This window comes from Camponotus vicinus, unplaced genomic scaffold (assembly GCF_025532165.1).
Source record: "Camponotus vicinus isolate PSW18456_S1 unplaced genomic scaffold, iyCamVici1.0 SCAF_10, whole genome shotgun sequence".
Classification (NCBI taxonomy): Eukaryota; Metazoa; Arthropoda; class Insecta; order Hymenoptera; family Formicidae; genus Camponotus; species Camponotus vicinus.
The window spans coordinates 16,525,001-16,540,451 of record NW_028141946.1 but is presented as its reverse complement, the minus strand read 5'-3'; the positions used below and the strand labels follow the sequence as shown (position 1 = coordinate 16,540,451).

Below are 15,451 nucleotides of genomic sequence, written 5' to 3'. Positions count from 1 at the left end.
TTGTTCTACTTATTTTCATTTTGTATCTAGTAAAACACTCGGAATGTCAATTCCGATCGAAATCTATAATAGCTCAAATACATCGACGGAATTACGATCGGAAACTCGCTAATCGGAAACGCATCTTTCCGATCGAAATTATAAAAATTTCATAATAGGTGCCCAGGTATGGCTTGCATAGGTTGTGGCTGTGTTTATATGTTTTCTGATTGTGGATTAGGTGCAGTTGCATTAAGAGTGGAAGAGAGATCTTTGCGTCGCGTTTCGCTTTGTGGTTGTTGGTTGGAATTTTTGTTAGCAAGATATAACAATAAATATGTGAAAGAACTCCAAATCGCTCCTAACAAGTATATGCTACATCCATACGCTGTATGTATCGCATATCCGTGGATCAAAGTGTCAAATATGATTTTAATTAATTTAAATATGAATATTCCGAGGACTCCGGCTGTTGCCGTACCGAAAACTGTAAAGCCGTTCCAAATTTTTGATAGAGCACTATTGTAAATTTTGTTCAAGGAGTTCTCATCTAATAAGTTTTTTAAAGATACTGTGTCTGAAGGAATTGATTGTCCTGTAAAGCCTCGAGCGATGGTATATAAGACGGCACTCTTTTCGGCGGGAAACATGATATGATCTCTTAATTCATCTAAATCTCCTTGAGAATAAATACCGCTAGAAACCAGGGATTTTGGTGACAAATACTTCCAGGAAAGTTTAGTTAGTGGTTTGATTTCGCGCGGTGATGTTGTCATAGAAGGCATCGGATTGAATTGCATCCATGTTTCGTCTATATTATAAAGTATCGGAAGTAACGAATTACAGTCTCTAATGGTGTGTCTAATGATGTTTCGTGATGATTCGCGATTTTGGTGTCATGTATAATGACGCGTTCCTAAGTGTAATCGGTAATTCTGTATTACAAGTGTTTGTTTTGCGGATAGTGACTTCAACAGGTATGCATTTGATCACGTGAATTGCTTCACCAGCAGCAACTGCCATATAGCCGGGGGTCTTCATAAGCCTAAATGCGAATTCGTCAGGTGGTATCGCAGCCAGTGACAATGTATTTTGGATTACTCGCTTTTCCAATTCACATCTTTGCAGAATATCTTGATAGAGAGTAGTTATTTGATTTCTTATATGTCTTTCGACATATACAAACTTCGAATTCACATAGGCAAACATGTCCAGATTTTGTACGACAGTTTTTGATTTAGTTTTAAAAGTGTTTCCTTTCTGAGTTTCAAAAATAAATAATTTAGAATGTTCAGTTCCTAATAATGTGTATCCGCAAATAGTATGTTTACGTGCTTGCAGAAAAGAGAATGTTGTATCTTGTGTCTCTACAGTGAATATAGTAGTGTGTTGTGTTCCAAATGAACCCTGGAATTTAGTAGCGGTTCCTTCAAATGAGACGTCATATGCCTCAAACCCACAAGCGGTTACAGGCACACTTTGCCAAAAGGTATATCCATCGTCCGAGTCTATACAAGTTTTTTCACTTAAATCGCAAACAGTACCGGATTTTAGCATCACCTTTCCTGCGATTAATTTTACAGGTATATATGAAGATTTTAACGAAATTTTTACAGTTGCTTGTACGATTACATCGTCCCCTGTACCATAATAATCTGAATATTGGACGCCCTTACATGTTCCGTCTACATTTATTTTTCCTGCCATAGTGATACTACGATAATAAGTGTTATTAGGTTTTAGCCCGTCTATTATATTGGAGTCTCCTATTTTAAGTAGTCCCTCTCTATGCATTTGAATGCATTTACTACGCGAAGTTTCTTGTAAGTAGCTTGCGTATCCGTTTTGTACGAGAGAGACATGAGAGTGCATACCGCAATAGTATATGGTTCGTATAATTTCTACTTTACATTGTATGATTTCGGTGTGAGTATAACTAGATAATTGTAATAATTGTATATATGTATTGTTAATTATTGGTGTGTCTATAGTTAGATCGCATTCACCTGGTCTAAGTAGAGAGACTGTTGTTACGTTGAGGTAGGTTCCTCCGCAATCGTACGCAATAATGGCTTTTGTACCGGAGAGCAAGGTTGAAGTCAATATAATGACGATTATTGTGTGCCTGCGAGTAAAATAATATATGATTAATTAAAGTATTGATAACTCTTGATGCTACTGGGATTGGGAAAGAAAAATGAGCCAGTCTGACTTTCGCGAGAACGCCTTTTTATTGAGTCTCGACCTTTACGTGAGAGGGTCTCCGTTCTCTTCTGCTCACCCCGGCGCGCCAAAAAAACACACAGCCCGTGGCGCCCTCTGGCCCAGAACATGCATGGAAACCAAAAGTAAAAGAAGTAACCAAAGTAACTAGGATCAACTAGAAAAGGTCTCCAGGCTGGGAACGCCTTAACACATGCGAAATTGTCTTAAGCCTCGTCTACAATAGTCGCAAAGGTTGTGTCGCATGTCGTAAGTAGTAGTGTCGCAGAAAAGTTTGTCGCATGTGTCGTTAGACAAGTGTCTACAATAGTCGCAAGGATTGTTTACAATGGATCTGCAGCAACTATTAATTTTTCTGCAACTTTGCTCAGAATTTTTAAATTTATTATCCCTATATACCCGTTTGCTCAGTGAATCAAATAATAGAAGATGGTGGGTGCGGCCAATAAATAATGCAAAAATACGGCGTGCTAAAGGCTTCCATTTAATCTATTTTCGTGAACTAATAGAAACAGATCACGAAGAATTTTTCAACTGGACCAGAATGTGACCACATCAATTTAGAGATCTTTATAAACTCGTTCGCTCTCGATTGTTAAAAAGAAGTCGTCGTCGTTCATTACATCCAGAGCTGAGGCTGGTTTTGACTCTATCGTAAGTATAAATCATGTTCTTCATTCACATCTTTCAGTTTAATACGTAGTCTTAATGTGTTTTTTTTTCACTTTGATCAGGTATTTAGCTCATGGGGACAGCATGTTTTCCAAAAAAGCTGAATTCAGAATTGGAAGATCAACGGCATACAAGATTGTGCCTGAAGTGTGCCGCATCATATGGGATGTGTTGCAGTCTCGTTATTTGGCACAACCAACACAAGAAGTATGGAAATGTATTGCCGACGAATTTATACAAAAATGGCAATTCCCTAATTGCATTGGGGCATTGAATGATAAACACATTCGGATTCAATGTCCCCCAAATTCTGGCAGTCAATATTCAAATTATAAGAAATACTTTTCATTAGTTTTGATGGCTGCATGTGATGCAAATTACAAGTTTACAATGATAGATATAGGACAATTCGGTAGTATCAGTGATAGTGGGGTTTGGGCACACTCAGATATGTCTTATCTTCTTGATAATAACTTGCTTAATGTACCACAGAAGAAGGAATTACCAGGCACATTAATAGCAACGGAATATGCGCTTGTAGGTGATGAAGCTTTCCCCCTTAAAAAATACCTGCTACGCCCATATCCCCGTGTCCAGTTAAACGACAAGGAAAGGGTATTTAACTACCGATTGTCACGAGCACGACGGGTCATTGAAAATGCTTTTGGCATCCTGGTGTCAAGGTGGCGAATCCTTACAAGATCCTTATGTTGTTCTCCAGAAAATGCTGAGCACTTAGTCAAGGCCTTAATCTGTCTCCACAATTTTGTTATAGCAGGAGAAAGAGCAATTGCTCCAGCTTACAGGAGATATTGTCCACCACAATTGGTGGACAGAGAAACAGCAGAAGGTATGATTTTGGAAGGAGCATGGCGGGGACACGGAGACGGGTGATCTGGTGCAAAATATTCGTCGGTTATCTAGTAATAACTCAGATGCTGCTGCACGCGCCCAACGTAATGTGTTACGGGATTATTTTGTGACTAAAATAGGGGAGGCTCAAGTCACATGGCAATACCAGCGAGCATTCAGAGGTTACAACATTAATCTTCCTGATTTTCCTTAATTTTTTGAAAATTAAGTAAAGAACAAAACAGTAACAGCTTATTTTTATTATTTCAATATATATTGAGCAAATCATTTTATAAAAAATTAGTTTCTAAAGAAGAACGATATATATACTGACAGATTCTGTATATTATCTCTGTATATATGTAAATATATGGCTATATATAAATATATGTATATATATGTACATATGTAACTGTATATATGTAAATACATGTATATATAAATGATAAAAATAGTAGTGATTATAGTGAACATTCTATACATATATGTACATTACCGGATTATTTTATTTTTAAATAATAATTATTAAATCTATTTTCTATTAATATTCAATGTTAATTTCTTTAAAAAAATAATTAAAATAGGAATATTATAAGATACAAAAAAATCAGAAATGGAGAAACAAAAAAAATAACTGTTTTTATCTGTATGAATTTATTTGCATTCTATAAATATAATTTATAACGCAATAAGAATACTTATAAAAATTGTAATAAAGTTTGACATTACTTATTTTTATTTTAATAAAGATTTACATTACATATTTTTATGTTAATTGTTTTAGAAGTAGTAAATAATACTATAGTAAGAAATAATACTATTTATATATTTTTATAAATAGTTTTAAATACAAATAAAAATGTTTAAATAAAATAAAATTGTATGCTTCCACATATAAAAAAAATGTCTTTCATTTAGCATACATTACAAAAATAAACAAAAAATTAACTTTCAATAAACAAAAATATTCTATTTTATATTAAATTATATCAACAAAAATATTTTACTTTATATTCTTTGGCGTAATTTTCTGAAAAATATTGCATAAAGAAATATTTAGTCAACATTTGAATATTTATCTAATACTGCCATAATATCACTAAGACATTTAATCTTCATATTTGAAGGAACTTTCTTCAAAAAACTTTTAATTAAAACTTAGGCAGGATCCTCTTCGATGGATGGAGCACGTGCAGGTTGTGTTAAATTAATACCAATAGTATCACATACAGAATTTATTTTTGTTGCAGTGCTTTTAATTATCCCATGCACTTGCTCTATCGCAGCTTTCTTTTTAGTATAAAATTTATCAGGTGGGGGAACAGTGGATGACTGACTCTCAGTAGTTGACATATTCGAGTAAACTGAAATTACATCATCATCTAATGATACAGCAGCTGCTGTATTTGTTTCTTGGAAAGTATCTTCTTGTGCATTCCACGAGTAGAAATTTTCTTCTGTTAATTGGCTTTCTTCTACTACTTGGCTTTCTTCCATTACTTGACTCTCTTCTATTACTTGGCTTTCTTCTATTGCTTGGCTTTCTCCTATTACTTGACTTTTTTCTACTATTTGACTTTCCTCAACTTGGTTATCTCTCCACATAACTGCTCTAGTGTTTTTAGGAGTGCGCATGATAGATGACGGAATGACAATTTGAACAGGATTGTCACTGATTTGTGTGTCTTCACACAATTTTAACTTTTTTCTGCTGACATTTGATTGTGTCCTGCAAAGATAAACACTGATGTCAAGGAAATTTATATATACAATTAAAGTCAAGAATTCATAATGTGAGTGTACTTACTTCCTAGGTTTGATAACATCCTTAAGGAATAACAATTCGCTGAAGAGAGGCCACGTTGGCTCGTAGGAGAATTCTTCATTTCCAGCACCGGAACGGGGTTGACTGGCAGTCACCTTACGCATTTCCCTTGAATACTGATCTCGAAGATTCTTCCATCGAGTTGAAACTGCATCACCTGTGTATGCATTATAATCATGAAGTGGTCAAACACTAGCACATACATAACCTCACCAATAGTCGATAGTTAATGACACTATACACACTAGGATAAAAGAGAAGAACTTAGCAATATATGATTCTTAACAAATATTTTCTCACCTGTCAGTGGCTTTGATAATAGAGAGCCGATCTGCGAAAATGTTTGATTGATGATATCCTTGTTCCTTTTATCAATTTTGATACGTTTTTGCCACAACAGAGGGTTTGAACGGACAACGGCTATTATCTCTCTGTCACTGAGATACTCCTCTAATTCCTGTTCACTCATTTTTAAATTAAAAAATAAAAACACAAATAAAAACGAAAATATACCGCGGATCAACTAGCAACACACGCGACTGTGCTGTGATTGGCTGATTTCTTGCGACATACTTGTCGCAGTCGCAGAAAGTTGAAGGTGGTTCAACTCCGTGCGACAAGAGTTCTTGCGACTGCGACACACTGCGGCAGCCTACGACATTCTCATACGACATGCGACACAGCCTGTGCGACTATTGCAGACAAAGCTTGCGACTATTATAGACGAGGCTTTATGCTTAACACTCCGCCTCAATTTCGCATTTAACGAAATGTAAACAAAAAAATTATAACAATCTTATAATTTGTTATAAAGTAAAGAACAAATATAATATACTTATAAACTAATCTTAAGACCTAGCTTATCTCGTAAAATCACAAATTTGTCTCCCGTCAAGGATTTAGTCGTGATATCAGCCGTTTGCTCATCCGTTCTGATATATTTGACGTCGATTTCTTTAATTGCGACTAGGTCCTTTACAAAGTTATACTTAATATCGACATGCTTCAGACGTTTATGTTCCCATTTCTTTAGCGAATGTATGCACGCCTGATTGTCTTCATATATTATTATGGGACAGTCTTTTGCTACATCAAAATCTTTCATGAGATTCTTTAACCAGAGGTATTCTGTCGCACAAGTCGTTAAAGCTACAAATTCAGCCTCAGTTGAAGACTGAGCAAGCGTATTTTGTCTTCGCGTGGCCCAACAGATTGTGTTCCCGAATAATTGGTAGACAAAACCTGACGTAGATTTTCTGTCTTCTGTACTTCTCCAGTCAGCATCTGCAAAGCCGGTCAGGGGTTCTCGACTTCTCTCGTTTGACTTATAAAAAATTAGTCCATAATTCAGAGTTCCTTGTAAGTATCGCAAGATTCTTTTCAAGTCCCTCCAATGGTTTTCTTTCGGTTCGCTCTGAAATCTACTAAAGAAATTAACGGGAAAACTAATGTCTGGTCTAGTTGTTTGCGTCAAGTACATTAAACACCCTACCAATTCGCGGTACGGTTTGTCTTTGCTCAAATCATCCTGACAATCATTAACAAAGTTACATTCCATCGGCGTTCTGGCCGATTTACAATCACTCATATTAAATTTAGTTAACAATTTCTTATGATATGACTCTTGACTTAGAAAAAGACCTTCACTAGTGTTTGTTATTTTAATTCCGAGAAAAGTTTTAAGTTTTCCTAAATCTTTCATGAAAAATTTATTTTTTAATGCTATTTTTATCTCTTAAATCTTTTTCTTATTATTCCCTGCAATAATTATGTCGTCAACATACAATAACAAATAGAGTTTGGCATTCTTGAATCCGCCAATATATAAACATCGATCAGCTTCTGAGCTTTTCATTCCTAAAGTTTTCATGAAAGCATCGAAGGTACTATTCCAGGCGCGAGGTGCCTGTTTAAGGCCATACAGTGTTTTATTTAGTTTACAGACTTTGTTACCGCATGCATCAACGCCCTCAGGTACTTTCATGAAAATTTCTTCCTCCAGATTACTATGCAAGAACGCATTCTTTACATCCATTTGATATATAAGCAAGTTCCTTTCATTCACAACTGCTAACAAAAATCTCAAAGTTGTTAGAAGCACAACGGGTGCGTAAGTTTCACTATAGACAAAACTAGGTCGTTGTGAGCAACCTTTAATCACTAATCTCGCCTTTCTACGCTCAACATTACCCGAGTCATCATATTTGACCTTGAAGGTCCACATACTGCTGATGACCTTCTTTCCTTCCGGTAAATCACAAAGACTCCAAGTGTTATTCTTTTTCAGAGCACTTATTTCTTTATTAACTGCTTGCAGCCATTTCACCTTGTCTTCGCGGGAGTAAATATCAGCGATGCTTCCTGGTACGTCCGTGAGATAGATTTCAGCGCTATATGCCATCACTGCATAGTCATCTAGATATTTAGGTTTTTGAGTAGTACGTCCACTGCGACGGTCAATCCATCGATTTTTCTTCCGCCTTTTGTGTCGAAGTGTCACCTTCGTTTTCCGCAGTGTAGAACTCATCTTTCGAAGAGTCGTCAATGACTGTTTCTATTGAAGTTCGATCGTCAGCCCTTGTCTCTTCTTCACAGCTTTCTTCCACAGGAAGCCAAAGTTCAGTGTCCGAAGTGTTTAGCCTGAAATTTGTTTCGTCGAATTTAATATCCCTTCCATAGTAGATTTTATTTTTCTCCGGACTCCAAAGCTTGTATCTGTTTGTGATGTACCCAATCATTAGACACGGGATAGTTCTTGAGTCAAACTTTTCAACTAACAGTTGTTTTGGGACGTGCAGGTATGCCAGACAACCAAAGACTTTCAATTTCTTAAGGTTCGGTTTTACACTATACCACAATGTAGCAGGAACTTCTCCGTTTAACGCACTTGTCGGACTCCGATTTAACAAAAATACTGCTGTTCTTACTGCATCCGACCAGAAACTTTTGCTCAATTCGAAATTCAGAAGCAAACACCGTTGTTATAGTCCGAAAGACTATAACTTTATTTTACCTTACCATTAATAAATTTTATACAATTAAAATGCGATAGAATGTTCGCGAACCGCGTAAAACCGCTACCTCAGCGAACCATGCGCGAGTTCGCTGGAAACGTGAAAATGCCAACGAAGGGATTCGACTTTGAACCTCCTTCGTTTGCACTTGGATTTGACCGCCACGAAAATCTTCCATGACCATATATGGTCATGTCGCTAGGCGATCCCCTCCAAAATACCCCTAAAAATGAGGTGTTAAAAACCATCCACCGCGGGTCCGCGGCGGACAGTCGTTAATTAAAATTCAATCAATAAAAAGTGCGAATCTGGGGCTAACCGCTATTCTGTGCATCAAACGCTGAAGAAGTTTGTTAACACTCGAAATCTAAGAACGAGGCGATTTAAGGGAAGACGATATTAAGGAGAGAAGGTTTAAAAGAAACCGATCAGAATAAAATAAGTGTATGTATTTGTAAAAGAATTATAATTATAATAATAAAAAAAGGAGAGATTGAAGTGTAAAAGGTCCTGAGGCCTTGATTGGTTTTTTCGGCAACCTCTCGGCCATATCTCGTGCCGCACACGGCACAACATTTTGGTGGTAGCGGTGGGATTGCCGAGGAAAAAAAAACCCGCCGAAAAATCCTTTTGGACCTTTAACATCTGCAACAAAAAGAAAATATAAAATTAATAAAGTGGACGGAGCAACTGCTATATTAAAGCAGACGGACTCAAGCAGATCATTCAACATATAACGCATAAAGCCAACAAGTGATAAGGGATCACGGTCAAGCAGCTGTATCTGAAAAGGAGCGTCCAAGGACCAACGTCGATCCACGACCTTCGCCAAGGCAACGCATCGCCGACGGACAACGCATCGCCGACGGACAGCGCATCACCGACGGACAACAACCCGTATCTACTAGCAGCATCAACAGTCGAGCGAATCGATAAGCGACCATGCGATTCACCGTACTACTACTGTAAGTCGAAATTCAATTTAAATGTCGGAACCGAGTTCGATTTAATAGCCCGCGATTTTTGAGCGTGCCAGCACGATTGGCAAATAGATTAGGTCTTGTAACACCGCTCCAAGTTGCGGAAGAAGCTACTCGCGATATACGAAATAGCGTGCGAAGAAATTTAGAGAACCAATATTCGAGTTCCGAATCTTCCGAAGCGCGCGAACAAGACGATAACGATAATTTAGAACAGGACCGACAAAGCGTTAGTCGAGTTACTGTCAGGAGAAATTATTCAGAAATATCCGTTGATATTAGTCTCTTTGAGCCAAATCCCGCGAGAAATATGGATAACGAAGCTGTCGATAGAGAAATCGAACGCTTGCGAGAGCAACAGGCCGGACAAAATGCAGCCGCGAATTATGAAGACGCCGGTCGCCCGGTCGAAGGCACTAGTAATATATTATTAGCCGAACTCGTACATAGTTTTCGAGAAATGTAAGATGAAATACGAGATTCACGCGAACAAGTGCGAAACGTACATATTAATCAAGGAAACTTTAACGAGCCACGAGCAAATATAAACGATGTCCCACATGACGTGACGTACGGACGTACCGAACGCGATATTAGAAACAGACGTAGCGCAGCCCCGCACTATCTACCATTAAAAGAAGCGCGATCAATGATTCCCGAATTTGACGGGTCACCGCGACAGAAACTGCAAGAATTTTTAAATGCATGTACATACGCGGTACAAAATATTAATCCCGCGGACGAAGAATCATTAATGCAAGCGATTTTATATACTAAATTAAAAGGTAAAGCCATGCAAGACTTCGAGACGCGAAATATACAAACGTTCGAAGATTTGAAACAACAACTTGAAACGTGCTATCAAGCAAAACAAAGCACGACACATTTACAAATAGAGTTCAATTCGCTAAAACAAAAATCAAGCGAAACCGCACATGCATTCGGGCAATGTGTCGATATACTAGCCATGAAGTTATATGAGCCATTGCTTCGTATATCTTGAAGTAGTGAAACACTTCAGTCTTTGATTTTAGCAAATAAGCTGCAGTAAAGTGTGTATAGTCGTCGAGAAACGTGATTATGTATTTACATTCGTCATACGAGATTGGCTTGATTGGCCCCATCAGATCGCTGTGTACAAGTTCTAGTGCCCGTGTAGCACGATTTCTTGGTTGCTTGTGAGGTAACTTAATCTGTTTTCCCTCAACACATATCTTGCACACATTCGATGACGTTGAGTCAGTGTTCAAATCCATTCTTTCCACGAGGCTTGGTAATTTCTTGATGCTGTCGTACCTTAAATGTCCCAATCTCATGTGCCAGGTTTCGATGCATTCTGAGAGGAGCGCGTTTTCCTTTTCATGTAGATCCAGCACGTAGAGCTGTTTGTTAGAAATCACAGCCACCGCAGCAACAAGTCCGTTCTTCTTAATTGTTCCTTTTCCATCTTCAAAGACCACGCGAAAACCATTCTTCTCCAGTTTTCTTACAGATAGTAGATTATGGTCCAAGCCGGGAACTAACAGGACTTCCTTGATGGTTATGTAGTTTTTCTTTCCCTTCACTAGGCAACATATATCAACGTCGCCAAACTTGTCCGCCTGTAAAGTTACGTCAGACTTTGTTACTCTAATTTTAACGGGATATTTCAGTGATCTTAAATTTTTCATAGGTGTGTCTTCGTTACCAAGATGTTCCGTAGCAGCTGAATCCAGAGCCCAATTATTATCTTGGTACTGGCTGGTATGAGCTGAGAAACAAAATTCTGCGTTCGTTTTATCCTTTTTTTGAGAACTAACAGCCGCATTCGCCAACTTCGAATGATTGTTTTGACTGTTCTCCTTCCTTTTGCAATCAGCTCGTTTATGGCCAAAATTACCGCACTTATGACACTGAATCTTGAATTTGTTGCCTCCGCCTTTCGAAGTATTTTCCGTTGAGTTGAATTTGTTCGATCGTACCGAAAAGGCATTCGATGGTTCGACCGACACCTGTCTTTTCTTTCCGAGATCCATGCGTTTAACCTCTTCATTCATCAAGTGATTCTTGACAAAGCCGATAGTTAAGTTTTCTGTCGATAGGGTCTCTATCGCTGTGACTAGGGATGGTCGATGTTTAAAAAAAAGCATCGACATTCAAATAATCGATTTTCAAAAATAACGGTTTTTTAAAAATCGATTATGTCTGTGTTACGTCCAGACCCTTGAAAGGTCGGGCCATCTGGAAGGACGCAACCTACTTACCCGGTGACACACTTTGCGGCGTGTGTACAGATCGGGTCGAGCGCACTGTCAGGGGCCTGGCACAGGTCAGTGACCAGAATGGTCCCTTTAACTCTGTGAGTGTCCTAGGCCGTTACGATCGTCGGTCCCTTTTCGGTAAGAGAATCGAATCTCTTTTACTCGAGACGGGACCCTGTGCGATTTCGGTCTTGGAAGAATGAGAGCGGGTAGAAAGAAAATATAAATTTTACCATAAATTATAGTTTATTCAATGATTAGCTGGTTGAGAAAGGAAACATATTTACAGACTTATATAATTTTTTCTATGGTAAAATATAATTAAAGTTTTGTGTGTTGTATTTGTGTGTGTGTGGGGAATTTCGCGGGTGTTACATAGGTTCGGGGGTCGTCAGCCAGGATAAATAGTGGAAAACCTAACCTTAAGTGATTAATCCTGGCTGGATTATTACAAATTTATTTTTATTTCAAATTTTCTATCTAAACATGTGTATTATAAAGCTAAAGGGGAGAGGACAAAGGGTCAAGGATTGTCAAATTGGATGGTGGACGGAGGGAATTTCTTCCACAGGGCTTGAATAGGAAACTTCTAATGGAAGGTGGGAGCCAGGGAGATACCAAGGAATTATAGCATTGGAAGGGACAGTAGTTAGATAGGAACTCCTCGTGGTCCACAGGACCAGGACCCACGCGGAAAAATCCTTCGGGAATGGGGAAATCGAGGAGGGGGAACTGAGATAAGAAATAACTTAAAGGGTGAGGATGGGGAGGTTCAGGAGTTTCAGGACGGTTAGGATGTTCCGCCGGGGAATCGGCAGGGAAGTCGAAGTCGTGGAAATCTTCTTCAAGGTCGGGAAAATCTCTCGCGAAATCTTCCAGAGCCTCGCCGAATTCAGAAGACTCTGAGGAGGTGGAAGGGGAAGGAAGGTCTGAATCAAGGGTGATGACAGGTATGGGGGAAGAAGAGGGAGATCCTAAGGAGGGTGCAGGAGAAGGCAAAGGAGAGGGTTCAAAAACAAGAGTAGAAGGAGTAGCTGGGGAAGGAGAAAGTTCCGGTGGAGTCGGGGTAGGAGATCGGGGGGCTGATGCAAATAACGGCGCGGGGCCCGGAACAGGTGTACCGGGGGAGGTCGAGGAATGCCCTGGAGAGGAGATAGGGGAATAATTCGGTGCAAGGACTAAGGGAGGTTGGTTAGGTTGGTGTGTGCTAGTGTCTTTTGATGAGTTATTAATGCCTATACTGGTGGTTGAATGATTTGTCGGACCGCCGATAATGGACTCTGATTTAGATTGAGCCAACCCTTCTTTTAACCGTCTGTTCTGGCGATTCCGCCAACGCTTTATGTTTGACCGCGAATTGCGAGGCGACACTAATAAAATTTAAGATACGCGATTTAGATACGGTAATTATTATTGAAGACCGATGATCGATCAGGTATATTAGGTCTCTATCAAGAAACGATCTTTAAGGTTTATTTATCGTTCAATCCTTTCATTTGAAATATATTTGATCACAATTTGAAGAAATAATTATATATATATATATATATATATATATATATATATACAGGGCGATCCTGAAAAACGTTATGTCTGTAAAATGACGTATTCCTGACACCATTCTAAGACAATTTTTCCTTTACCAAAATTTGATTTAAAGCGTAGTTTTTGAATTATGAGCAAAAATAGTTAGTAAATCACGCGTCGGGTACAGAAGGCAGGCAGGAGCGGCGCGGCGTGCCGTGAGCGCGGGCGCAGCTGACCGCCCGACGGGTGATTACCACCGCATGAGTCGCTAACTATTTTATCTTATAACATAAAATTATGCTTTAAATAAAATTTTGGTAAAGAAGAAAATGTCTTAGAATTACGTCAGAAATACGTGTTCCTTAAAATAACGTTATTTTAATAATGAAAAGTTGTTCCGGATCGCCGGCCGTCCGACGTTGCAATCAGCTGATTGCTACACGCGATGTGTGTATGGCGGAGTGTGTGCGTAAGAGAGAGAGAGAGAGAGAGAGAGAGAGAGAGAGAGAGAGAGAGAGAGAGAGAGAAAGAGAGAGAGAGGGAGGGTAGGAGGGACAGACATTCATACACACGCACGCACTTTTTTTCTCGCTCTCTTTCTCTCTTTTACGCAACACTCATACACTCTCTCATTCAGTCTCTCACTCACACTCTCTCGGTCACTCACTCACTCACTCACCTGCTTACTCACTTGCTCACTCACCTTGTAGCAGCGTAGCGAATCTTCATGCTATGTATTGTTGTTATCTGCTGCACGGTTATGATTGCTAAAGATGCGCGACACATCGAAATTTTTTCGATTATTAGTCTCACACTCGATTGACACAATACAGATTACACGATAACGAGTTTACTGTTTATTCATTCACTATTGATTTATCGATACCAAAAATTACTTTCAAAGAAACGCGAATGCAAACAGCACATGACTCGACGCGAAGCGACGGACCGCGGAGACTGCGCGACCACAAGAGTTATGTTGCCAGAAACGCGACACGCGACATCTAACAAACGACTTGCGCGTGGCGCGTGATTGACGCGAGATAAGACGAACGATCGGCTAAAACCTTCGCATTGCGAATGCGGTAGAAAACATGAAACGTATAATGACATACTTAAAAAATTAATTATTTATTATAAATAATAACTATTTCTAATTATAATAAATAATTATTATTTTAAAAAGCATGTGTTGTACGTTATTACGTTTTCGAAATTATTGCATTCACGATGCGAAGATTTAAGTCAATCGCAAGAATAATGTAATTAAAATTACATTTGGAAAAATTTATTTTTATTCTGCTCACAATGAAATGTTCCAACGTGAAAATGTATTGGTCGCTCTGAAAAGAGCGGATTGACTAAAAAAAATTTTAAAGCAGATGCTCAAAATGCCCGCCATCCATCCTAATGCAAGCTCTCATGCGTTTTAATAAGTTTCTTTCGACGTTTTCCATTATTTCTTCGTCAATATTCCAAATAGCGAATCGTAATCTTGTCTCCAGATCTTCAATATCTTCGGGAAGCGTTTTATAAATTACTTCCTTGCAGTATCCCCATAAGAACAAATCTAGAGGATTGAGATCCGGAGATCTTACGGGCCAACGTATCGGGCCGTACCGACCCATCCAGCGTCCGGGAAAATTCTCGTTTAAGTAATTCGTAACGATCCTGATTAAAAGAAGAAAAGTTGCACGCGTTTCATTATACACGCGTGCAGCATTTACGACCAGCAGATTATCCTGCAAGACGAACGTTTTGCGAAAATTTTCTGCGAAACGTCGATCGAGATCCCAGATATTCCTCTCGTGTGATATTCAGCGATGAATCGCTATTCACACAAGAAGGAATTTTTAATGTGCATAATATGCACTTTTGGAGCGAAGAAAATCCCAGAGTCACGCGATTTCGAAATTTTCAAACTCGTTGGAAGATTAATGTATGGGCTGGAATAATGGGCACTGAAATACTTGGTCCAGTTATTCTTCCAGATATTTTAACTGAAAGAACCTACGTCGATTTATTAACAGAAAATCTACCACATTTCTTAGAAGATGTGCCATTATTTGAAAGAAACGATGTTATCTTCCAACAACACGGTGCTGGGCCACACAACACCAGGATCGTTACGAATTACTT

General features: G+C 38.7%; 1 pseudogene; it reads right to left on the bottom strand.

Annotated features, from left to right (window-relative positions):
* Positions 1 to 36: 36 nt before the first annotated feature.
* On the bottom strand, positions 37 to 2,316 carry LOC145960161 (uncharacterized; annotated as a pseudogene).
* Positions 2,317 to 15,451: the final 13,135 nt, after the last annotated feature.